This window comes from Oreochromis niloticus, linkage group LG7 (genome assembly GCF_001858045.2).
Source record: "Oreochromis niloticus isolate F11D_XX linkage group LG7, O_niloticus_UMD_NMBU, whole genome shotgun sequence".
Taxonomy (NCBI): domain Eukaryota; kingdom Metazoa; phylum Chordata; class Actinopteri; order Cichliformes; family Cichlidae; genus Oreochromis; species Oreochromis niloticus.
Window position 1 is genome coordinate 4,990,727 of NC_031972.2, and position 25,476 is coordinate 5,016,202.

A 25,476-nucleotide genomic window follows, 5' to 3' on the forward strand; every position below is an offset into this window, starting at 1 on the left:
GTGATGTGCATTTCTGCAGTGTAAAGATGCACAAATCATTGTCTCCTTAATCTACAGTCACACAAAGCGCCAGGAAAACCTTTGGTAATGTTCTCAGGTGATTCTGACGCTTACTTCCTCGTGATGTCCTCCACACCATCAACCCTCTGTCCTCCTCACAGCTTCTTCCTCAGCTTGCCTTTCTTATGGCCACCCCTTCCAAAACCTGACTTTTTCACTTCTCCGAGCCACTTTTTGTTCTTGGAGCGGAGCTTGCTCATCCCCCCGCCCTGCAGGAACTGATGCTTCTGCTTTTTCTTGCGCTGTTTCATGATCTGATCCTTTGTTTTCAGCTCCGAGCGTGCTTTGTGGTCACCGGAGCTCTGTACGTTTGGACCTCGTCGGCCATGGCCACGACGTGGGAGAGGCACGACACAACAAAGAGGTTGGAGGTTATAGCTTGCAAGGCTGGAAGAGTGACGTTAAGTATTTACTTTTAGACTTGAGTTAAAACATGGTGGCTGATGGTCTATATTTAACAGGCAGACGTGTTTGTGCTATTCATTTTGATGCCGTCCTACCTCTTGCTGGCTTCCTGCCTCCTCCGCCTGTTTCTCCGTCTGATCCAGATCCTTTATCATCAATCTTGTATTTTTTCTTCCACTCCTCATAACTGACATGTTGTCAAGTGATACAACATCTTCACAATACAGCTTAACATTGTCATAGGAGTAGAGAAGAGGGTCATTAAGAGCAGCACACAGAGAAGCTTTTTGTTGGAAGGATACAAGTTCTTCCTGTTCTTCTTGTTACTGATAACCTGACCGCTGTCTGTTTTGATCTTCTTCTTCTGGTCTTCTTTTCCCGTTTCTCTCACAAAACGCTTCTTCTTACGGTCCCTAATAAAACAAGGGGGGAAAAAAGACTTTAAATTATAGTTTTAAATGACCATTTTATGGATATTGAGTCAAACATAGGGAAATTTGTACCATTTCATCATTTTTTTCTGCTGGTTAAGGCGATCGCCTTCATCTCCCATGAGATCAAGGACATCTGAAGAGGCCTGCTGTTCAAAAGCACTGCCCTCTCCACCGAGACTCGACCTGTCGACGCGTAACACAGGACAAAACAGCATAAAACACAAAGCCATTCACATTTTTTAAAGAAACAGATGCAACAGTTTAATGCCTCACCCTCTCTCAGAGTCAAAGTCTTTAGGTCTGTAAGGGATATAATACTCTTCATCTTTGCCTGACTGCCTTTTTTTCTTGGTCTTTGGTCGTTCTTCACCATCTTCCTGCTGACCTCTTCTTTTACCACCTACCACCTCTGAAAACACCCCCTGGTGGAAATGGAAAGATTTACATGGTACAAAGTGACAAAACATGATACAGAGATCCTACTATCTTCCTCTTCTAGTTTGTATACATCATCAGCTACATCAAAACTGCATTTTATTTTGCTTCATCTCCATCAGACAGCACAAACAACTTTCTCTTTTTGACTCAAATATTGGTTTTGAATGAAAATGATGAAACAATCCTGGGTGTTTATTCAACTTGTGAGCAGGTTTCTAATCCACCGTACTATTATTATTGACACTAGTACATGTTCTTGCTGCTGGCGAACTAATACACTTAAGAACATAAAGCAAAGCAAAAAAGTGAAAAGTAGGTCTTGCCTATATAAATAAACATAAGACAATTGTGAGACTTTGACATAGTAACATCTGCAGTAATATTTACACCTCTGATGACATCTCACAAGCATAAGCTTTATTTTGAAACCAAGATTGTTTACACAGAGTTTGTAATTGCAGAGAAATACTCCATTTATTTTGGTCATTTCATTCTCGAGCAGGAAGCTCACCTTTTTTGTTATACCCTTTAGATGAATAGAGAGTTTTTTAATTAAATACATATTCTTTAAACAATGTTCCCTCTTATAAAAAGTAGGATAATTTTAAAAAAATTAAATAAAACAGAAAAATGTCTGTTTTTCTGTTGTCTGTTATATAACATTAGGTATGTTCGTGGCAATTAATTTCTTAATCAGCTAAACAGGTCATTTAAGAAACAGTCAAATATTAAGTTAAATTTGAAAACAGTTTAAAAAAAAATATCCCCATTCCAAAATTTCACATGACAATCTCACTGGCTCACGGAGTGATGATGTCACAAGGTCGCCTTAAGAACCTTTAATCCTTTGAAGTTTTTTCCATAAATAGGGGTGAGACACAGCTATTCTTAGTTCGTTTCTTCGCAGCATTTGTGTTTGCAGCCTTCAAACGTTCACCACAGAAAGTTTTGGAAAGCTTTTCAGAGTCGTCGTGTACAACCTTCAACATGTATCCAACAAGACACCAACCAAAACAAAATGAACACGCCGCTTCTCCTTCCTGGCGTGGCCGGCCAATTTCCCCAAATGACCTCTTATCCATCCAAAGGGCATTACATGACAGTAGGAAGGAAAACTACCACCTCCAGAATAAAATTCAAAAAACTGAAGAAGAGAAACTTCAACTGGAGGAGAAGTGTAGACAGATGGAAGCGCAAAATAAAAACCTGGAGGAAAGACAACAACGCCAGCCCAACATAGAAATTATTAATGAGGGCTGGGGAATCAGGTTTGGACAAGCCCGAGAGCAGATCGTCTTCCTGATTAAAGAAAACAAGCAGAAGACGGCGGAACTAAAGGAGATGTCCAACCAGCTTCAAGACAGCAAAGCTACTGTTGAGAAGACAGAATGGGATCTCCAATATATGGACCAAATGAATCAGCTGCTCCAAACAAAGTTCGATGAAGCTGTGAAAAAAAATAAAGAAATCCTCCAACAGACGGAAGAACAGGAGACAAAGCAAAGAGACTTGCAGCACAAACTCAAAGTCACGGAGGAAAAATACAGAATGCTGAAAGAAAAGTTGGATGAAGCACTGTGCCAAAATAAAGTCCTTCTTCAAGAGAAAGTGCAACAGCAAGAAACATTGAAAGAAGAGAAACGTATTGTCAAAGACTTTGAGGATAAAAATCTAAAACTGCAACAGTTTTGTAATGAACTGAAAGACAAAACAGGTGAACTAGAAGGGGAAAAGGAAAAACTGGACAAAAGATGCTCACAGATGCAGAAAAGGATCGAGCACATGGCGAGAAACAACTCAGAGCTCACTAAGGGGATATTGTTGGAATACAACAACTTGAAGCGCAAACACACTGAAATGCAGGCGCAAAAGCAACACCAAGACAAAATACATGACGACCTGCAGCGTACTCTCCAAGACATCCACAGAAGAAATGAGGAGTTAGAAGACATGTACAAAGAAGTACAAGAGAGAAATGCAGACATGCACAAGGACAAGCTAATGCAGGAGGCAACATCCAAAGAACTCAAAGAAAAGCTTGAAGAAAAACAAGCAACATTAGAAGAGGTGGAGCAAACATGCAAGAAACTTGACAAGCAAAATGCAGAAACAATCGATCAGTTGAGAATCCTCATCCTGGAGAAAAAGGCGCTTGTGGAAAAGTCCATGAAAAAGAAGAAAAAATGCTTCCGCTTGCCCTGGAGGAGGGACTCTACTGCTTCACCTGATGTAGCCTCGTCTTGCTCCACCTCTGTCCTTCCCCCCAACCAGTCCCGGCAGTTGACTGTCCCCTCCTGAGCCTGGTTCTGCCGGAGGTTTCTGCCCGTTTAAAGGCAGTTTTTCCTCCCCACTGTCGCCTAGTGCTTGCTCAGAGGGGATTGTTGGGGTTTTCTCTCTTTTACCTTGTTTCATTATTTACTTGTTTAACATTTTTGTTCTTACTTCATTTTACCTTGTTTCATTATTTACTTGTTTAACTTTTTTGTTCTTACTTCATTTTACCTTGTTTCATTATTTACTTGTTTAACTTTTTTGTTCTTACTTCATTTTACCTTGTTTCATTATTTACTTGTTTAACTTTTTTGTTCTTACTTCATTTTACCTTGTTTCATTATTTACTTGTTTAACTTTTTTTTGACTTGCTTGTTTATAATAAACCAATTGAATTTATCTTTTGAGTATTTTTCGTCTAATCTTTACAGAATTTTTCAAAAACATTCATATCTGTCGCTTATTTTCTTCTTGAAACCTCATAAATGGTGAAAGAAAAACCCTGGAACATGGTTTGAAACACTGAAATTGTTTCAGCTCAAACCGCCAAAGTCATACGTGTGTGTGTGTGTGTGTGTGTGTGTGTGTGTGTGTGTGTGTGTGTGTGTGTGTCACAGGTGACACGGTGTCACTGATTAGGTCATCATGTTTAGGCTCATTCACTCGAGAAATTATTTAGGCCAAATCTTTAAAACTGTATCATTGCATACACATTTTCAATTCATCGCACAAATGCAGAAATAATTATTTGCAGTATCTTATCTCATTTATTATGAGAACGTCATGCCTGATCATTTGCACCCACACCATCAAAAATGGGGGCAAAAGGGAGGAGATCGCATTTAATCGGTTATAACAAGAGGTCAGAAATATAAGTGCTGCAGAAACCTCTGAATCTCAGCTAAAAGCTCATGTAAACCATTTCTACAATCACAAAACAAATCGAAGTCACCAAACAGTTAAAAGAGCAGTTACGTCACCATGAATCTGTGGACAGGTAATATCCATATTTTGATTTATGATTTCCTGGAGTTCAATGTGTGTGCTTAATCCTTTATGAAACTGATCTGAACCTGCAACTACAACGATCCAGGGAGGAAAGAAAGAAACAATACTTCACCCATGCTTACATTTAGATCACTCTCCTCCTTTTCTGTGATGTCACAGTCAGCAGTAGTGGTGGGGTTGATTGGCTGCTGCAGCCTGCTTTCTGCAGCTCGGTCCTCTCTCTGCTTGCTGAATTTGTCCACTAGCCGAGTGTCTTTAGAGCGTTTGGCCCGCATCACCTCACTGGCTGGTGTTTTACTACGTTTTTAACCCGTCTGATGGACTCCGGCGAGGGGTTTGACCGCGACTCCTTGAGGTACTGCTTGTAGGCGTTCTCTGAGACACGGAGCAGATTTTGCAGGTCCAGCGAGTTTTCATGAGACGTGATCACATGAGCACTTTCATCATCCAAGGTCCTCTGAGGGACTCGACCAAACACACCTTCTGAATCTGGAGTACGAAAAGAAATGCAGACATTTCAGTACAGTGACAGATAAAAAGAGCACTAAATAAAGTTTATTAGCAACCTCAAATGTGTAGCACATCAGTTAAACTGTTCATCTGACAGGCATGCAGTAGAGTCTACCTTGTGTGTGTTCAGGTGAAGCAAACTGAACTGGTCGCCCTAGGAAGAGGTGGAGGTCATAGACATAAGGCATTTCATCAGGACAAATCAGACTATAGGCTGTGCCACTTCGGCCCGCTCGTCCCACACGCCCTGGTGGGAAAAGACGGGGAAAGATACTCGTAATGCTGGCCTAATCATTTCAAATTGAACAGGCTGAATCACTTTGTTCGTTCTGCATACAGCTGCTCACCAACTCTGTGCAAGAAGAGTTTGGCCTTGGAGGGGAAGTTGTAATTGATGACATTATCCAACAGAGGGATGTCTATACCACGAGCAGCAACATCAGTGTTATCACTGTTATAACTACACTGTTATCTTACCTCCTTTAGGTACTCCACGTGGTGTTTGGTGGCAGCAAAGACCACTGTCTGTTCCTGAGGCTTCACTACGTTCCTCAGGAGGTGGAGCAGCAGAGCCGGCTTGTCATCCACACGCAGGTGGAAGAATGACAGCTGATGGAAGTTAGAAGAAATGAAAACATGCTCAAAGCCATGGAAACATCCAGGTGACTGTAAGGACTTTTGCTTTGGGTTTTACATTTAAATCATTCAACATTTCTGGGAGAAGAGTACAAAAGGTTTGAATAGCAAGTGTCTGAAGACAGAGCACCAAGTAGAAAGACCAAGACACTGACACAGAAGCTGAATTAACATAAGTTAGCATGTAGAGTAGATGCAATAATCCTGTACCGAGGTTGTAATAAATAAAGCAAAGCCACATTGATTAAGTTTGCCCAGTGAAACACTTTTGTAAACTTCATTTTAATGGTGCTTTTAAAACAAAAATAAAGATCTTATTTCATTCTAAAAGTCCCTTTTTGCATGTAAGTGCATGAATGGCTTTTATGCCCCGTTATATCTATCATGTGCTGATAGTGAGTTCAATGGACAAGATAAATTCCACAGGATGTACATGCTTATCGTACATGTACATGTAAATATACAGATACAATGAATAATAATATCTGTAAATACATCTATGGTTCATTTTGTAGAATATGATCATGTTCCAAAGCCCAAATAAATATTTGTAGATGTGTGTGCATGTAAAAAATAAGGTTAATTGACAATCGCTTATATTTTCTTCATATTGCATAATCACGTTTCTACATGCTACATTCACTGTAGAAATATAATGCATTTTATTTGAGTTATTGGTTTAGCTAGATTTTATATTGTATGCACTGCTTTAGTTGGTAAATTATATGTAGCCTTATTTTCTCTCTCTCTCTCTTTTAACAAGTAACTGAGGCTTAAAGTGATACTAACAAATTAAAATGCATTCAGGATTTAAATCACAACATGAGTACCAGGTTCAGTTTGGGCCTCTGTTATCAAAAGTACATTAAACACAAAGATCTGCTTACTTTACCCACAGAAAGATAAGTTGATGCGTTTTATGAACCTGTGTGATATAAAGAGCCCACTACTGGGAATTATGACAGTGCTCCATCTCCATGGTTACTCTGTTGTGTTTGCACCCAGTAGCGGTTTTTGATAAGGGCGACATGGGCGGTTGCCCAGGGCGGCATCACGGGCATCGGCAAAAGAAAAAAAAGTTGCTCGTACTCATGCTGCCCGACATCATGCCAGCGCATTTTGGGGATGTCATAGGCACCGATCGGTTTTCTGTCGCCCATTTGCTGGGAGTAAGGGCCCCCTCCGTTTGTGAGGTGCGCCTGCTGCTTGCGGCACAGGGAGGAGAGGGGCGGGGCGACGGGGGATTGTCTGGCTGGCTGGAGCAGCATCTAATAACCAACTCGCAAAATAAAACAAAATAAAAACAAACCAACAAACACGAAAACACCAGACATTATGATACAGACTTAAGTCTCACACACAACCTGTCGACAGGGGAGGGGGGCCGGCTGCTTCCAAATAGAGCACATTTCATTCATAATGTTGTAAATCCAAGCCCATTCATGATTTTAATCCTGGGTTGTGCGAAATCCCAGAAATAAACCCTAGACAAAATGAATCTGTGAACTAAGGTGTAGATTTATTAAGTTATGTTGTGGTGATCCTCGGGTTGGGGGATGGGTGTTCATACTGGAGTGCAAAATTAAAACCAATGGAAGATGGACAAGAAAAGTTCGAAGCCATCAGGTGCTCAGTTTAAAAAAAAGAGAGAGAAAAGAAGAGGAGGAGAAACGAGCAAAAGATACAGGTAAGCATACAGGTAAGCAGATGTGTCATTGGATAATGGCAGGTCATGTATCCTGAAACAATCAGAATCACAATCAGAACACTTTATTAATCCCTAAGGAAATTATGTGGGTTACAGTTGCTCCAAGAAGAAATTGTAAAAATAGTAACAGATTAAACTCCAAACAATACATTATATTACAGATTTTACACATTTAAGAAATAGCACTAATATGTACAGATCACTCAATTATAAATATCAAGGATTAACAGAGGTGATTATAAATAAATATCAAGAAAATTGACAAGAATATTACAGAATAGAAAAGAGCATGTATAAAAAGGGTGTAAGTGTATTAGATGGAGGAGTTGTACAGGGAGATGGCCACAGGCAGGAATGATTTCCTATGTCGTTCAGTGGTGCTTTTTGGTAATCTCAGTCTCTCACTGAACGTGCTCCTGTGAGTAGCCAGCAGAAATGGGTAATGCGTTACTGTAATCCGATTACTTTTTTCAAGTAACGAGTAGGGTAAGGGATTACTATTGCAAAAAGGTAATTAGATTACTGTTACTTTCCTCTAAGAACGCTGCGTTACTAAAACCGTGATTTTTTTGCAAGAGTGTCTCATGACAATGACGTAAGTGAGTGCAACGTTCGTGGCAACAGCTGTGTGCAGATCAACAATGGATAATATATCGAGTGTGGGAGAAATTCACAGACAAACTCGTGGATTCTTCCACTGACGGCTGCGGCACACCTGCACCAGGGCAAACATCCGCCTGCTATACAGGTGAAAATAGAGCAACAGGACCGCTGAGTCTTTGATTTTATTTATTTTCTGTTGTGTTTCACTTGCATTTATTTGAAAGAGTGAGTGTTAACACAAAAAAATATTTTATTTTATGTGCTGGAATGTGCAGAAAATAGGTTTAAATGTTAAACAAATTTCTTCCAGCCAGAGAATGTTGCATATAATTTAATTTTTGCTTGATGTATAAAGTTAAAAGATTAAAACTAATAAAACAAGTTTTAAAAAGAGACTTTTCCATTTGATTAAATTTTGTATGATGGATTATGCAGAAAAAGTAGAATTGGGCTGAAAGATCTATCGCTTTATTACCTATTCAGGTTGTAAATCGTGTTTTTAAAAAGTAACTAAGTAACTTAGTAATTAATTACTTTTGAAAATAAGTAACCAGTAAAGTAACGGGATTACTTTTTGGGGGAAGTAATCAGTAATTAGTTAATGATTACTTTTTTCAAGTAACTTGACCAACACTGGTAGCCAGCATGTCATGGAATGGGTGGGAGGTATTATCCATGATTGTCCCTATCTTGGACAACATTCGCTTCTCAGACACCACCCTAATGGAGTCCAGCTCCATCCCCACAACATTACGGGCCTTGTGGATCAGTTTATTTAGTCTGTTGGCATCTGTGACCCTCAACCTGCTGCCCCAGCATGCAACAGCATAGAGCAGGGGTCTGCAACCTTTTACACCCAAAGAGCCACTTGGACCCGGTTTCCACGCAAAAGAAAACACTGGGAGCCGCAAATACTTTTTGACATCTAAAATGAAGATAACACTGTATATACTGTTTTTTTACCTTTGTGCTTTGTGTGAACAACTAAGGTGTGTTGCTTATGAAATCCATGAAGTGCTACAGAGAAAATTACATTTTATTTACGTAATTAACACATTTTGAACTCTTAAAGAAATATAACAAAAGGAAAGACACCCAGCTCAACTAAAATGATCCATGTAGCAAACAAAAACTGTTGTCAGCCGCCACCCTTATATCGCCTTTGGGCTGTTGGAGCCTTGACCTGACTCTTAAAAAATAATTGGAAAAAAGCACTATGCTGCTGAAAAATGAAAAATAGATATTTGCAAAATTCTGCCTAAATATGTATTTTACCTGGTTAATGCGTGCGGCGGGGCGTGGTTTGCAGCGCCGCTGCAGGGGAGTGGGACGCACCTGAGCGACACCCGCAATCACGCCTCGCCGCCTTTACGTCTGCGCTATCTGTGCTGTTGTGTTGTTGGTGGAGTATGTCGGGCTGTGAGCTGAAAAGCTACAGCCGGCTGTATGCATACAGCAACCGTGTGTGAAAAGTGCTCAATAAAGAGATGCTCAAAAGCGTGTTCATGGAAACATCGTCGGGTCTGCCGTGATTTATTTACAATGGGACTTTGCTCCTGGACCTCTGTGCACAGAGTCCGCAAATCGGGGATATACGAAGTCAGTTTACTCACGGTGTTTGTCTTTAACATAGTTCACGGTGGAGAACAGCTGCTGACATAATGTGGATCCGAAGATCCGTAGGGTTGAAAGTCTCGATAAATGCACGGCGTTTCGGCGGGTGTACCGGCTTCCGCGAGTGTGACTCTTATTTTGAGCGATGAAAAAATAATAGAATATAATTTTATTTTTATATTTCAAAATCACAACAATCTTCCAATTTAGAACTACGAGTTAAAAAGAACTAACATAAATAAAATACACTTCAGCTAAATACTTCTAATTTATTTTCCCAAACCATGCGGAGCCGCAGTATAAGGACTAAAGAGCCGCATGCGGCTCCGGAGCCGCGGGTTGCCGACCCCTGGCATAGAGGAAAGCACGGGCCACAACAGGGATACAACAAGATAACATTAATTAATAGGGATAGTGAAAACTTCTGTTTACGTTTGTTAGCCACTTGGCTTTGATAGCAAACAGTAGACACTGATGTAGCTTACTGAATCTTTTGGACCGTGTTCAGCACAATAATAATTAGTCAGTGTCAACTGTTGATTTGTCCTATTCTGATTGTATTAGTCGTTTGCTGTTTGTTGGGGGGGGGGGCGCCAGAGGAAGTGTTCGCCCGGGGCGCCAAACAGCCTAGGACCGCCACTGTTTGCACCAATCAATTGTTTTTCATCTTCAGCTGCATTCACACAGACAGCTATAAGCCTCAAGTCTTCATGAGCCAGGAGCCAGCAGCAATCAATAAATGGGTAACTTATTATGGTATGTATGCATATCATCCCGAAACAACAGGAGCATTATAATCACATCCAGATGGACCAAATTAAAATTTTATCTCATACTTCTAATGTGATTTGGCCCCATATGCATAAAACTGAATTGAACTACATTTAATTTCTTTTGTAAATTTATCTATTAATATCTTACATTTCCAATTTTATGAATAAAAATAAATGTGGATATTATAGGCATATAAAGCAACTGATGGCTTGGTCATTGTGGCTTTTTATAAAACAGGAATTATGTTTCTTATTTTGTTGGTTTGTTATTTTTGTTGGTTAAGTGAACATGCCCAATACAGTTATAATAAAGGTCGTCAACGTCACAGTTATCTTAGAACATACACATCAAATTTCCTTTCTTCAAACTTTCCTTCCCTAAATGTAAGTGACTGACAAAAAAGAAAAATTTACCAGACAAGATTAAAAACATTTTAAAACTGGACATGTAAATGATGTTTACTATTATGTCTGCGCTTTACGGAGCGGAGATGTGAAAATTACTAAATTACTTAAAGAAAAAAAACTTCTATACCAGAGCAATAACTGAAAAAACAATATACAATAACACAGTACAGACTCACTATCCACTAACCTATTCAGCTGCTTGTGAATGCAAATATCTAATCAGTCAATCACACGCCAGAAAAAAAAAAAAAAAAAAGGTGATTTAAGTGACTTTGAAGGCAGCATTGCTGTTGGTGACAGATGGGCTGTTTTACCTTTTTCAGACACTCCTGATCTTCTCAGATTTTCTCAGGAATTTACAGAGAATAGTCCAAACAGAAAAGCGAAATAAACATTTCCCTGGGTAAAAATGCCTTGTTGATGCCAGAAGTCAGAGGGGCATGGCCATGCTGAAGGCAAGAGGAATTCTAAGCCAGTTTCTCAACCCAGCCCATCTGATATCAAAACTTTCTTGCCCGTTCCGATGCTCGCTTTGAACTTTGAAATGAGACCACTTGGACAGCGGTAATGATAAATAATTGCGAATAGGACATGTGGAGAGGGTGAGCAGCTCCACAGTGAGACCCACCACATGTCTTTTAGATCCAATCCCCTCTTCACTTTTTAAAACACTTTATGGATTTCTTGAAGCTGAGCTTTTATACATGATGAATTGCTCTCTTCAGTTGCGTGTCTTCCCTGCTGCCTTTAAAACGGCGGTGGTGAGGCCCCTTCTGAAGAAGAGCAATTTGGATTGTAATGATTTTAATAACTACAGACCTGTATCCAACTTACCATTTTTAAGTAAAATTTTAGAAAAACTTGTTTTTACTCAGATTAATGACTTTTTGAATGATAGACAGATCCCGGAGATATTTCAGTCTGGATTTAGGGTGAACCACAGCACAGAGACTGCTCTCCTAAAGGTTTTAAATGATCTTAGATGTAACTGGGACGCCCAAAAGGGTCGGTTTTAGGCCCTGTACTTTTTAATTTGTATATGCTACCTCTTGGCGGTGTCATCAGGAAGCATGGAGTGAGCTTCCACAGTTACGCTGATGATACTCAGCTGTACATCTCCGTGTCTCCTGATGACACCAGACCAATGGATGCCCTTTTTAACTGTATTCTAGATATTAAATCTTGGATGGTAGAAAACTTTTTACAGCTTAACCAGGACAAAACTGAAGTTTTAATCATCGGTCCTGAGGCTCAGAGAGAGAAACTCTTGTCTAAATTACAGGCATTTTCACTATGTCCTTCGCTACAAGTGAAAAACCTGGGTGTTATTTTTGACTCTGAGCTTGGTTTTATCCCAAGCTCAGAGGTGGAGGAGGTGGAGGAGTGGCCACAGTTTATAAATCTACTTTTCACTGTCGCCAGCTGTCACCTGTCACTTTCTCCAGTTTTGAACTGAATATGTTTGAGCTTGGTAGCAGTCATCCTGTTCTTTGTGCGGTGATCTACCGTCCACCAAAATATAATAGGAACTTTGTTAATGACTTCTCTGAGTTCTTGGCTGAAATAATGCCAAAGTATGACAAGGTCTTAATCCTGGGTGATATGAATATTCATGTGTGTTGTCCTACTAAACCATTGGCAAAGGACTTTTTAAACCTACTTGATGCTTTTAATGTTTTGCAGTCTGTCACTGGTCCCACTCATAAATATGGACACACTCTGGATCTGGTTTTGTCTTATGGTTTACCTGTTTATAATCTTCAAATTTATGATGTCGTCTTTTCTGATCATATGCCTGTATTGTTTGAAACTTCTCTTCCCTGTAATATCACTACCTGTGGCCCTCCTACTGCTTCTCGCATGTTTAAACCATCAAGTGCCGTCCAGTTTTCTACCGCCTTTAATAAGGCCTTTAATGTTGACTCAGAGCGCTCAGTCTGTGCCGACACTGAGGTGCTGACTGCAAAATTCTTATCTACTTGTCAAATCATTCTGGATACTGTTGCTCCTCTGAAGGTCAGGCGGCCTAAATTGAAGTCTGAGCCATGGCTGAACGACATCACTCGGGCTGCTCGAAGAGAGTGCAGAAAAGCAGAACGCAAATGGGAAAAAGACAAGCTACAAGTGTCTTATGATATCTTAAGAGATAGCTGGCATAAATATCAGAAAATTGTCAAGAACCAGAAATCCGCCTATATTGCAGGTGTTATTAGTGACAACTGCCATAAGCCCCGTGTTTTATTTAGTATTTTAAGCTCTGTTCTTAACCCTCCCCAATCCAACTGTACAGAAGCTTCTGCTGAAACTTGTGAAGCTTTTTTAAATTTCTTTGTGGAGAAGATTTGATCTATTAGAGCACATATTTTACCCCCTTCTTATGACCCTTCTGTTATTTTTACGCCTTTAGCAATTTTTAGCCATTTTGAACCTGTGTCTCTATTTAAACTGGGTAAAATTGTCACCCAAATCAAGTCTGGCTCTCCCAGTGATGTTCTTCCCCCTCGCTTTTTTAAAGAAGTTTGGGGCACTATTGGACCTTATATTCAAAGGCTTATAAACAGCAGCCTGACTTTAGGCCATGTACCTGTAATTTTTAAACAGGCAGTGGTCCAGCCTCTGCTGAAACGCCCTGGCCTGGATGCCTCTTTGTTGAGTAATTTCAGACCTATTTCAAAGCTTCCTTTTCTTTCTAAAATTTTAGAAAAAGAAGTGTGCTCACAGCTGCAGACTTTTTTAGAGAGTCAAAACATTTTTGAGGTATTTCAATCTGGTTTTAAAGCACTTCACAGCACAGAGACTGCACTTTTGAGAGTTTTTAATGTTATCTTACTAACTGCTGACTCTGGGAAGTCTGTCTTACTTGTGCTTTTGGATCTCACAGCAGCTTTTGATACAGTAGATCACAATATTTTGATTTATCGTCTAGAACATCATGTTGGAATTAGAGGCACTGCCTTGGAGTGGTTTAAGTCATACCTCTCTGATAGAAGTTTTTCTGTCTCACTTGGTAAATTTCATTCATCTTCCGCCCCCCTCCCATGTGGTGTACCTCAAGGATCCATCCTTGGGCCCCTTCTTTTTAGTATTTATTTACTTCCCCTTGGCCATATTATTAAAAAACATAAAGTCTCATTTCATTTTTATGCAGATGATTATCAAATTTATCTACCGCTGAAACACAATGACCTTAACCCCCTCAGGCCTATTTTAGAATGTCTTAAGGATATCAGAGCATGGCTGGCTCTGAATTTTTTTAAACTTTAATGAAAAGAAGACTGAAGTCATTATATTTGGGCCGAATGGACCTGGTGTCCCTCCATCTGACTTGGGTCCTCTTACATCGTGTGTCAAATCAATTGTCACCAACCTTGGAGTAAAATTTGACACAGCTCTTAAAATGGACAAACAAGTAAATACAGTGGTGAGGAAAAGCTTTTTTCAGTTGAGGCAGCTCTCTAAAGTAAAACCTTTTATTTCTTTTTGTGATTTGGAGAGAGTTTTGCACGCATTTGTGACCACTCGCCTTGATTATTGTAATGGACTTTATATTGGTATTGATCAGGCTTCACTATCACGCTTACAAATGGTCCAGAATGCTGCTGCTCGCCTGTTGACAGGGACACACAAACATGAGCACATTACCCCTGTTCTTGCCTCCTTACACTGGTTGCCTGTCCATTTTAGAATTCATTTTAAAATTTTATTGCTTGCTTTTAAAGTCTTAAATGGCCTGGCTCCTTCTTACCTGTCAGACCTTTTACACCAATACACTCCACAAAGGTCTCTCAGATCATCTGACCAGTCGCTCCTTGCTGTCCCCATGTCGAGACTGAAACACCGAGGGGACCGAGCTTTCGCTGTTGTGGCCCCCAAACTATGGAACAAACTGCCCCTCCATATTAGGTTGGCCCCAACACTTGAAATGTTTAAATCACTTTTAAAAACACACTTTTTTTCAAAGGCTTTCTAGGAGTATTATCAGAGTCAGTTTGTAGTCAGTTTTTAGTCAGCTGTTGGTCATTCTTAATCTTTTTACTTTGTTAATCTTATTCATTGTATATCTTATTGTTTATTCTACTCATGTTTTGATATTTAATATATACACTGATTTATTTTTATCTTCTTTTTCAATTATATATTTATTTTGTTTATTGATTTCATTGTATGCTTAATGTATGGTTTTTAACTGCTATCTCTGTTTTATTATTGGAAAGCACTTTGGTCAACTTTGTTCTTTTTAAAAGTGCTATATAAATAAAGTTGGATTGGATTGGATTATTAGGTCATATCTCCAGTGTTTCCTCGGAGGGGGCTCTCTGCACTGGGGCTGTGATCGACCGTGGCTGCTGGGGCTCTGTGGGTCTTCTCAGCCTGGCTGGGGGGCTTCTTTGCCTCCCTCCTGCTGTGTGCCCAGCCTGGAGGCTGCGGTCTGTGACCGGCTCCCGGTGCAGACGGCTCCCTGTGATAGTGTTTCCTCACCTGGCTCATGTGTGCCCAGCCCAATTTTACTTTTTAAGTGTGTGTGTGTGACTTATTGATTGATTGATTGATTGATTGATTGATTGATTGATTGATTGATTGATTGGTTTACAGAATTTAATGTGGTTTTTATACAGCACCTAACTAACTGCAAATTACACATCAGACGCCATTGGTGCTGCCCTTCACTATTCCTTCTCCCATCTGGAAAACGAAGGCTTATACATCAAAGTACTTTTTGTTGATTACAGCTCCACCTTCAATACAGTCATCCGTTACAAACTCACTCACAAGCTGGCAACACTCGGCCTGCACCCCACCCTCTGTGGCTGGCTACTGGACTTTTTGACTGGCAGGCCCCAGTCCGTCAGGATCGGCAACAGGACTTCAGCCAGCATTATTACAAACGCTGGCGTTCCACAAGGTTGTGTCCTCAGTCCCATCCTCTACACCCTGTACACCCACGACTGTGTCACCTCCAACAAAGATAACATCATTTTGAAGTTCGCGGACGACGCTGCAGTGATTGGTCGCATCACTGGAGGGGACGGAGCAGCTTACAGGAGAGAGGTGGCCGGTCTAGTGTCATGGTGTGAGGACAACAACCTCACCCTCAACACTGATAAGACAAAGGAGATAATAGTGGACACGAGGATGAAGAGGAGGCCTCACCAACCGCTGTTTATCCGGGGCTTGAAGTGGAGAGGGTGAGCAGCTTTAGATACCTGGACGTCTACATCTCTGAAGACCTCACCTGGACACCGAACACCACACAGCTGGTCAAGTCCAGAGGAGAGCTGCCTCCATCCTCAAAGACCCCACACACACCCAACACGGACTGTTCACACTTCTGCCCTCGAGACGAAGGTTCAGAAGGGTGAAATCCAGAACATCCAGACTCAACAACTCCTTCTTCCCCACTGCTATCAGGCTCATGGACAGCTGACCTATTTTTGAACAGTAATAATAACTTTTGCACATCAGGTCATCCTGCATATTAAGCTCATTACTCTTTTAAACACATCTCTGTGTGTAAAAAATGCTTCCGCTTGCCCTGGAGGAGGGACTCTACTGCTTCACCTGATGTAGCCTCGTCTTGCTCCACCTCTGTCCTTCCCCCCAACCAGTCCCGGCAGTTGACTGTCCCCTCCTGAGCCTGGTTCTGCCGGAGGTTTCTGCCCGTTTAAAGGCAGTTTTTCCTCCCCACTGTCGCCTAGTGCTTGCTCAGAGGGGATTGTTGGGGTTTTCTCTCTTTTACCTTGTTTCATTAGTTACTTGTGTAACATTTTTGTTCTTACTTCATTTTACCTTGTTTCATTATTTACTAGTTTAACATTTTTGTTACATCTCTGTTTCACACTTCAATATTTTGTCTTCTTTTTTATCTTCATTTATTTATTTGTACTATTTGTATTTTATATGTTGTATTTCTATTGTACATATTAATCAGCATCTGTGTGTGGACAGCAAAGAAAGAATTTCATTGCACAGAGAAATGTCTTTTTGTTCTTTGGACACAGGACAAAAAACAGTTTGAATTTTGAATCTTGAAATTAAGAACCTAATATCTGTATTTTCCCAATTTGATAAGACATATTTCAGTACTCCAAAACACTTTTATTAGACCGCCAGCATGCTTACAAGTAGTAAATCCAGGTTAGTGGATCATAATTAAACATAACTCTGTGGCAAACGCAGAGTTCAGCAGGCCATCAAGGAAGAAGTGACGTGCATTTCTGCAGTGTAAAGATGCACAAATCATTTTCTCCTTAATCTACAGTCACACAAAGCGCCAGGAAAATCTTTGGTGATGTTCTCAGGTGATTCTGACGCTTACTTCCTCGTGATGTCCTCCACACCATCAACCCTCTGTCCTCCTCACAGCTTCTTCCTCAGCTTGCCTTTCTTATGGCCACCCCTTCCAAAACCTGACTTTTTCACTTCTCCGAGCCACTTTTTGTTCTTGGAGCGGAGCTTGCTCATCCCCCCGCCCTGCAGGAACTGGTGCTTCTGGTTTTTCTGATCCTTTGTTTTCAGCTCCGAGCGTGCTTTGTGGTCACCGGAGCGCTGTACGTTTGGACCTCGTCGGCCATGGCCACGACGTGGGAGAGGCACGACACAACAAAGAGGTTGGAGGTTATAGCTTGCAAGGCTGGAAGAGTGACGTTAAGTATTTACTTTTAGACTTGAGTTAAAACATGGTGGCTGATGGTTTATATTTAACAGGCAGACGTGTTTGTGCTATTCATTTTGATGCCGTCCTACCTCTTGCTGGCTTCCTGCCTCCTCCGCCTGTTTCTCCGTCTGATCCAGATCCTTTATCATCAATCTTGTATTTTTTCTTCCACTCCTCATAACTGACATGTTGTCAAGTGATACAACATCTTCACAATACAGCTTAACATTGACATAGGAGTAGAGAAGAGGGTCATTAAGAGCAGCACACAGAGAAGCTTTTTGTTGGAAGGATACAAGTTCTTCCTGTTCTTCTTGTTACTGATAACCTGACCGCTGTCTGTTTTGATCTTCTTCTTCTGGTCTTCTTTTCCCGTTTCTCTCACAAAACGCTTCTTCTTACGGTCCCTAATAAAACAAGGGGGGAAAAAAGACTTTAAATTATAGTTTTAAATGACCATTTTATGGATATTGAGTCAAACATAGGGAAATTTGTACCATTTCATCATTTTTTTCTGCTGGTTAAGGCGATCGCCTTCATCTCCCATGAGATCAAGGACAGCTGAAGAGGCCTGCTGTTCAAAAGCACTGCCCTCTCCACCGAGACTCAACCTGTCGACGCGTAACACAGGACAAAACAGCATAAAACACAAAGCCATTCACATTTTTTAAAGAAACAGATGCAACAGTTTAATGCCTCACCCTCTCTCAGAGTCAAAGTCTTTAGGTCTGTAAGGGATATAATACTCTTCATCTTTGCCTGACTGCCTTTTTATCTTGGTCTTTGGTCGTTCGTCACCATCTTCCTGCTGACCTCTTCTTTTACCACCTACCACCTCTGAAAACACCCCCTGGTGGAAATGGAAAGATTTACATGGTACAAAGTGACAAAACATGATACAGAGATCCTACTATCTTCCTCTTCTAGTTTGTATACATCATCAGCTACATCAAAACTGCATTTTATTTTGCTTCATCTCCATCAGACAGCACAAACAACTTTCTCTTTTTGACTCAAATATTGGTTTTGAATGAAAATGATGAAACAATCCTGGGTGTTTATTCAACTTGTGAGCAGGTTTCTAATCCACCGTACTATTATTATTGACACTAGTACATGTTCTTGCTGCTGGCGAACTAATACACTTAAGAACATAAAGCAAAGCAAAAAAGTGAAAAGTAGGTCTTGCCTATATAAATAAACATAAGACAATTGTGAGACTTTGACATAGTAACATCTGCAGTAATATTTACACCTCTGATGACATCTCACAAGCATAAGCTTTATTTTGAAACCAAGATTGTTTACACAGAGTTTGTAATTGCAGAGAAATACTCCATTTATTTTGGTCATTTCATTCTCGAGCAGGAAGCTCACCTTTTTTGTTATACCCTTTAGATGAATAGAGAGTTTTTTAATTAAATACATATTCTTTAAATAATGTTCCCTCTTATAAAAAGTAGGATAATTTTAAAAAAATTAAATAAAACAGAAAAATGTCTGTTTTTCTGTTGTCTGTTATATAACATTAGGTATGTTCGTGGCAATTAATTTCTTAATCAGCTAAACAGGTCATTTAAGAAACAGTCAAATATTAAATTAAATTTGAAAACAGTTTAAAAAAAAATATCCCCATTCCAAAATTTCACACGACAATCTCATTGGCTCACGGAGTGATGATGTCACAAGGTCGCCTTAAGAACCTTTAATCCTTTGAAGTTTTTTCCATAAATAGGGGTGAGACACAGCTATTCTTAGTTCGTTTCTTCGCAGCATTTGTGTTTGCAGCCTTCAAACGTTCACCACAGAAAGTTTTGGAAAGCTTTTCAGAGTCGTCGTGTACAACCTTCAACATGTATCCAACAAGACACCAACCAAAACAAAATGAACACGCCGCTTCTCCTTCCTGGCGTGGCCGGCCAATTTCCCCAAATGACCTCTTATCCATCCAAAGGGCATTACATGACAGTAGGAAGGAAAACTACCACCTCCAGAATAAAATTCAAAAAACTGAAGAAGAGAAACTTCAACTGGAGGAGAAGTGTAGACAGATGGAAGCGCAAAATAAAAACCTGGAGGAAAGACAACAACGCCAGCCCAACATAGAAATTATTAATGAGGGCTGGGGAATCAGGTTTGGACAAGCCCGAGAGCAGATCGTCTTCCTGATTAAAGAAAACAAGCAGAAGACGGCGGAACTAAAGGAGATGTCCAACCAGCTTCAAGACAGCAAAGCTACTGTTGAGAAGACAGAATGGGATCTCCAATATATGGACCAAATGAATCAGCTGCTCCAAACAAAGTTCGATGAAGCTGTGAAAAAAAATAAAGAAATCCTCCAACAGACGGAAGAACAGGAGACAAAGCAAAGAGACTTGCAGCACAAACTCAAAGTCACGGAGGAAAAATACAGAATGCTGAAAGAAAAGTTGGATGAAGCACTGTGCCAAAATAAAGTCCTTCTTCAAGAGAAAGTGCAACAGCAAGAAACATTGAAAGAAGAGAAACGTATTGTCAAAGACTTTGAGGATAAAAATCTAAAACTGCAACAGTTTTGTAATGAACTGAAAGACAAAACAGGTGAACTAGAAGGGGAAAAGGAAAAACTGGACAAAAGATGCTCACAGATGCAGAAAAGGATCGAGCACATGGCGAGAAACAACTCAGAGCTCACTAAGGGGATATTGTTGGAATACAACAACTTGAAGCGCAAACACACTGAAATGCAGGCGCAAAAGCAACACCAAGACAAAATACATGACGACCTGCAGCGTACTCTCCAAGACATCCACAGAAGAAATGAGGAGTTAGAAGACATGTACAAAGAAGTACAAGAGAGAAATGCAGACATGCACAAGGACAAGCTAATGCAGGAGGCAACATCCAAAGAACTCAAAGAAAAGCTTGAAGAAAAACAAGCAACATTAGAAGAGGTGGAGCAAACATGCAAGAAACTTGACAAGCAAAATGCAGAAACAATCGATCAGTTGAGAATCCTCATCCTGGAGAAAAAGGCGCTTGTGGAAAAGTCCATGAAAAAGAAGAAAAAATGCTTCCGCTTGCCCTGGAGGAGGGACTCTACTGCTTCACCTGATGTAGCCTCGTCTTGCTCCACCTCTGTCCTTCCCCCCAACCAGTCCCGGCAGTTGACTGTCCCCTCCTGAGCCTGGTTCTGCCGGAGGTTTCTGCCCGTTTAAAGGCAGTTTTTCCTCCCCACTGTCGCCTAGTGCTTGCTCAGAGGGGATTGTTGGGGTTTTCTCTCTTTTACCTTGTTTCATTATTTACTAGTTTAACATTTTTGTTCTTACTTCATTTTACCTTGTTTCATTATTTACTTGTTTAACTTTTTTGTTCTTACTTCATTTTACCTTGTTTCATTATTTACTTGTTTAACTTTTTTGTTCTTACTTCATTTTACCTTGTTTCATTATTTACTTGTTTAACTTTTTGTTCTTACTTCATTTTACCTTGTTTCATTATTTACTTGTTTAACTTTTTGTTCTTACTTCATTTTACCTTGTTTCATTATTTACTTGTTTAACTTTTTTTTGACTTGCTTGTTTATAATAAACCAATTGAATTTATCTTTTGAGTATTTTTCGTCTAATCTTTACAGAATTTTTCAAAAACATTCATATCTGTCGCTTATTTTCTTCTTGAAACCTCATAAATGGTGAAAGAAAAACCCTGGAACATGGTTTGAAACACTTAAATTGTTTCAGCTCAAACCGCCAAAGTCATACGTGTGTGTGTGTGTGTGTGTGTGTGTGTGTGTGTGTGTGTGTCACAGGTGACACGGTGTCACTGATTAGGTCATCATGTTTAGGCTCATTCACTCGAGAAATTATTTAGGCCAAATCTTTAAAACTGTATCATTGCATACACATTTTCAATTCATCGCACAAATGCAGAAATAATTATTTGCAGTATCTTATCTCATTTATTATGAGAACGTCATGCCTGATCATTTGCACCCACACCATCAAAAATGGGGGCAAAAGGGAGGAGATCGCATTTAATCGGTTATAACAAGAGGTCAGAAATATAAGTGCTGCAGAAACCTCTGAATCTCAGCTAAAAGCTCATGTAAACCATTTCTACAATCACAAAACAAATCGAAGTCACCAAACAGTTAAAAGAGCAGTTACGTCACCATGAATCTGTGGACAGGTAATATCCATATTTTGATTTATGATTTCCTGGAGTTCAATGTGTGTGCTTAATCCTTTATGAAACTGATCTGAACCTGCAACTACAACGATCCAGGGAGGAAAGAAAGAAACAATACTTCACCCATGCTTACATTTAGATCACTCTCCTCCTTTTCTGTGATGTCACAGTCAGCAGTAGTGGTGGGGTTGATTGGCTGCTGCAGCCTGCTTTCTGCAGCTCGGTCCTCTCTCTGCTTGCTGAATTTGTCCACTAGCCGAGTGTCTTTAGAGCGTTTGGCCCGCATCACCTCACTGGCTGGTGTTTTACTACGTTTTTAACCCGTCTGATGGACTCCGGCGAGGGGTTTGACCGCGACTCCTTGAGGTACTGCTTGTAGGCGTTCTCTGAGACACGGAGCAGATTTTGCAGGTCCAGCGAGTTTTCATGAGACGTGATCACATGAGCACTTTCATCATCCAAGGTCCTCTGAGGGACTCGACCAAACACACCTTCTGAATCTGGAGTACGAAAAGAAATGCAGACATTTCAGTACAGTGACAGATAAAAAGAGCACTAAATAAAGTTTATTAGCAACCTCAAATGTGTAGCACATCAGTTAAACTGTTCATCTGACAGGCATGCAGTAGAGTCTACCTTGTGTGTGTTCAGGTGAAGCAAACTGAACTGGTCGCCCTAGGAAGAGGTGGAGGTCATAGACATAAGGCATTTCATCAGGACAAATCAGACTATAGGCTGTGCCACTTCGGCCCGCTCGTCCCACACGCCCTGGTGGGAAAAGACGGGGAAAGATACTCGTAATGCTGGCCTAATCATTTCAAATTGAACAGGCTGAATCACTTTGTTCGTTCTGCATACAGCTGCTCACCAACTCTGTGCAAGAAGAGTTTGGCCTTGGAGGGGAAGTTGTAATTGATGACATTATCCAACAGAGGGATGTCTATACCACGAGCAGCAACATCAGTGTTATCACTGTTATAACTACACTGTTATCTTACCTCCTTTAGGTACTCCACGTGGTGTTTGGTGGCAGCAAAGACCACTGTCTGTTCCTGAGGCTTCACTACGTTCCTCAGGAGGTGGAGCAGCAGAGCCGGCTTGTCATCCACACGCAGGTGGAAGAATGACAGCTGATGGAAGTTAGAAGAAATGAAAACATGCTCAAAGCCATGGAAACATCCAGGTGACTGTAAGGACTTTTGCTTTGGGTTTTACATTTAAATCATTCAACATTTCTGGGAGAAGAGTACAAAAGGTTTGAATAGCAAGTGTCTGAAGACAGAGCACCAAGTAGAAAGACCAAGACACTGACACAGAAGCTGAATTAACATAAGTTAGCATGTAGAGTAGATGCAATAATCCTGTACCGAGGTTGTAATAAATAAAGCAAAGCCACATTGATTAAGTTTGCCCAGTGAAACACTTTTGTAAACTTCATTTTAATGGTGCTTTTAAAACAAAAATAAAGATCTTATTTCATTCTAAAAGTCCCTTTTTGCATGTAAGTGCATGAATGGCTTTTATGCCCCGTTATATCTATCATGTGCTGATAGTGAGTTCAATGGACAAGATAAATTCCACAGGATGTACATGCTTATCGTACATGTACATGTAAATATACAGATACAATGAATAATAATATCTGTAAATACATCTATGGTTCATTTTGTAGAATATGATCATGTTCCAAAGCCCAAATAAATATTTGTAGATGTGTGTGCATGTAAAAAATAAGGTTAATGGACAATCGCTTATATTTTCTTCATATTGCATAATCACGTTTCTACATGCTACATTCACTGTAGAAATATAATGCATTTTATTTGAGTTATTGGTTTAGCTAGATTTTATATTGTATGCACTGCTTTAGTTGGTAAATTATATGTAGCCTTATTTTCTCTCTCTCTCTCTTTTAACAAGTAACTGAGGCTTAAAGTGATACTAACAAATTAAAATGCATTCAGGATTTAAATCACAACATGAGTACCAGGTTCAGTTTGGGCCTCTGTTATAAAAAGTACATTAAACACAAAGATCTGCTTACTTTACCCACAGAAAGATAAGTTGATGCGTTTTATGAACCTGTGTGATATAAAGAGCCCACTACTGGGAATTATGACAGTGCTCCATCTCCATGTGTTGTGTTTGCACCAATCAATTGTTTTTCATCTTCAGCTGCATTCACACAGACAACTGTAAGCCTCAAGTCTTCATGAGCCAGGAACCAGCAGCAATCAATAAATGGTATGTATGCATATCATCCCGAAACAACAGGAGCATTATAATCACATCCAGATGGACCAAATTAAAATTTTATCTAATACTGCTGTTGTGATTTGGCCCCATATGCATAAAGCTGAATTGAACTACATTTAATTTCTTTTGTAAATTTATCTAGTAATTTCCAATTTTATGAATAAAAATAAATGTGGATATTATAGGCATATAAAGTAACTGATGACTTGGTCATTGTGGCTTTTTATTAAACAGGAATTATATTTCTTATTTTGTTGGTTTGTTATTTTTGTTGGTTAAGTGAACATGCCCAATACAGTTATAATAAAGGTCGTCAATGTCACAGTTATTTTTGAACATACATGTCAAATTTCCTTTCTTCAAACTTTCCTTCCCTAAATGTCCTTTCCTTCCCTTAGTACCTGGCAAGGTACTAAGAGCATGTGCCCACCAGCTCACCCTCATCTTCACCAGACTCTTCAACTTCTCACTGGATCAGGCAGCCATCCCATCCTGTCTAAAATCAGCCACAATCATCCCAGTGCCGAAGAAGTCTCCCATCACCAGCCTGAATGATTACCGCCCTGTGGCCCTCACGCCGGTAATCATGAAATGCTTTGAGAGACTAGTCCTTCAGCATATCAAGGATTACCTCCCCCAGAATTCGACCCCCACCAGTTTGCATACCGCGCAAACAGATCCACAGAAGACGCCATGGCCACAGCCCTCCACGCTGTGCTGAGTCACCTAGAGCAGCGGCAGAGCTACGTCCGAATGCTCTTCGTGGACTACAGCTCAGCCTTTAATACAATCATCCCGGACATCCTCATCACCAAACTGGTCACTCTTGGCCTCCCTCCTCTCACATGTGCCTGGATAAAGGACTTTCTCACAAACCGGCCCCAGACTGTAAGACTCGGCCCTCATCTCTCCTCCACTCGCACACTGAGCACCGGCTCCCCACAGGGCTGTGTGCTGAGCCCCCTCCTGTATTCTCTCTACACCCACGACTGCAGTTTGACCCACAACAACAATCTCATCATCAAGTTTGCTGATGACACCACGGTAGTCGGACTCATCTCAAAGGGAGACGAGGCAGACTACAGAGAGGAAGTCCTGAAGCTGGCAGCCTGGTGTTCAGAAAACAACCTGGCACTGAACACTAAGAAAACCAAAGAGCTCATTATCGACTTCAGGAGACACAGCACTGACTTAGCCCCCCTTTACATCAACGGGGAGTGTGTGGAGAGGGTCCACACCTTCCGGTTCCTTGGTGTCCTCATCTCTGCTGACATCTCCTGGACAGACAACATCTCAGCGGTCGTCAAGAAGGCCCAACAGAGGCTGCACTTCCTGAGAGTCCTCAGGAAGTACAAGCTGAACTCCAACCTGCTGCTGACCTTCTCCCGCTCGTCCATTGAGAGCCTGCTAACCTACTGCATCACAGTATGGTACGGCAGCTGCACTGCGGATAGAGCGAGGCTTCAGAGTGTGGTCAAGACAGCACAAAAAATCATCGGCTGCCCTCTCCCCTCCCTGATGGACATT

General features: G+C 40.6%; 2 pseudogenes; both read right to left on the reverse strand.

Annotated features, from left to right (window-relative positions):
- Positions 1-105: 105 nt before the first annotated feature.
- On the reverse strand, positions 106-14,690 carry LOC109202975 (ATP-dependent RNA helicase DDX54-like; annotated as a pseudogene).
- A 2,251-nt stretch (positions 14,691-16,941) lies between these two features.
- Positions 16,942-24,393, reverse strand: LOC102080413 (ATP-dependent RNA helicase DDX54-like; annotated as a pseudogene).
- Between the last annotated feature and the right edge of the window lie 1,083 nt (positions 24,394-25,476).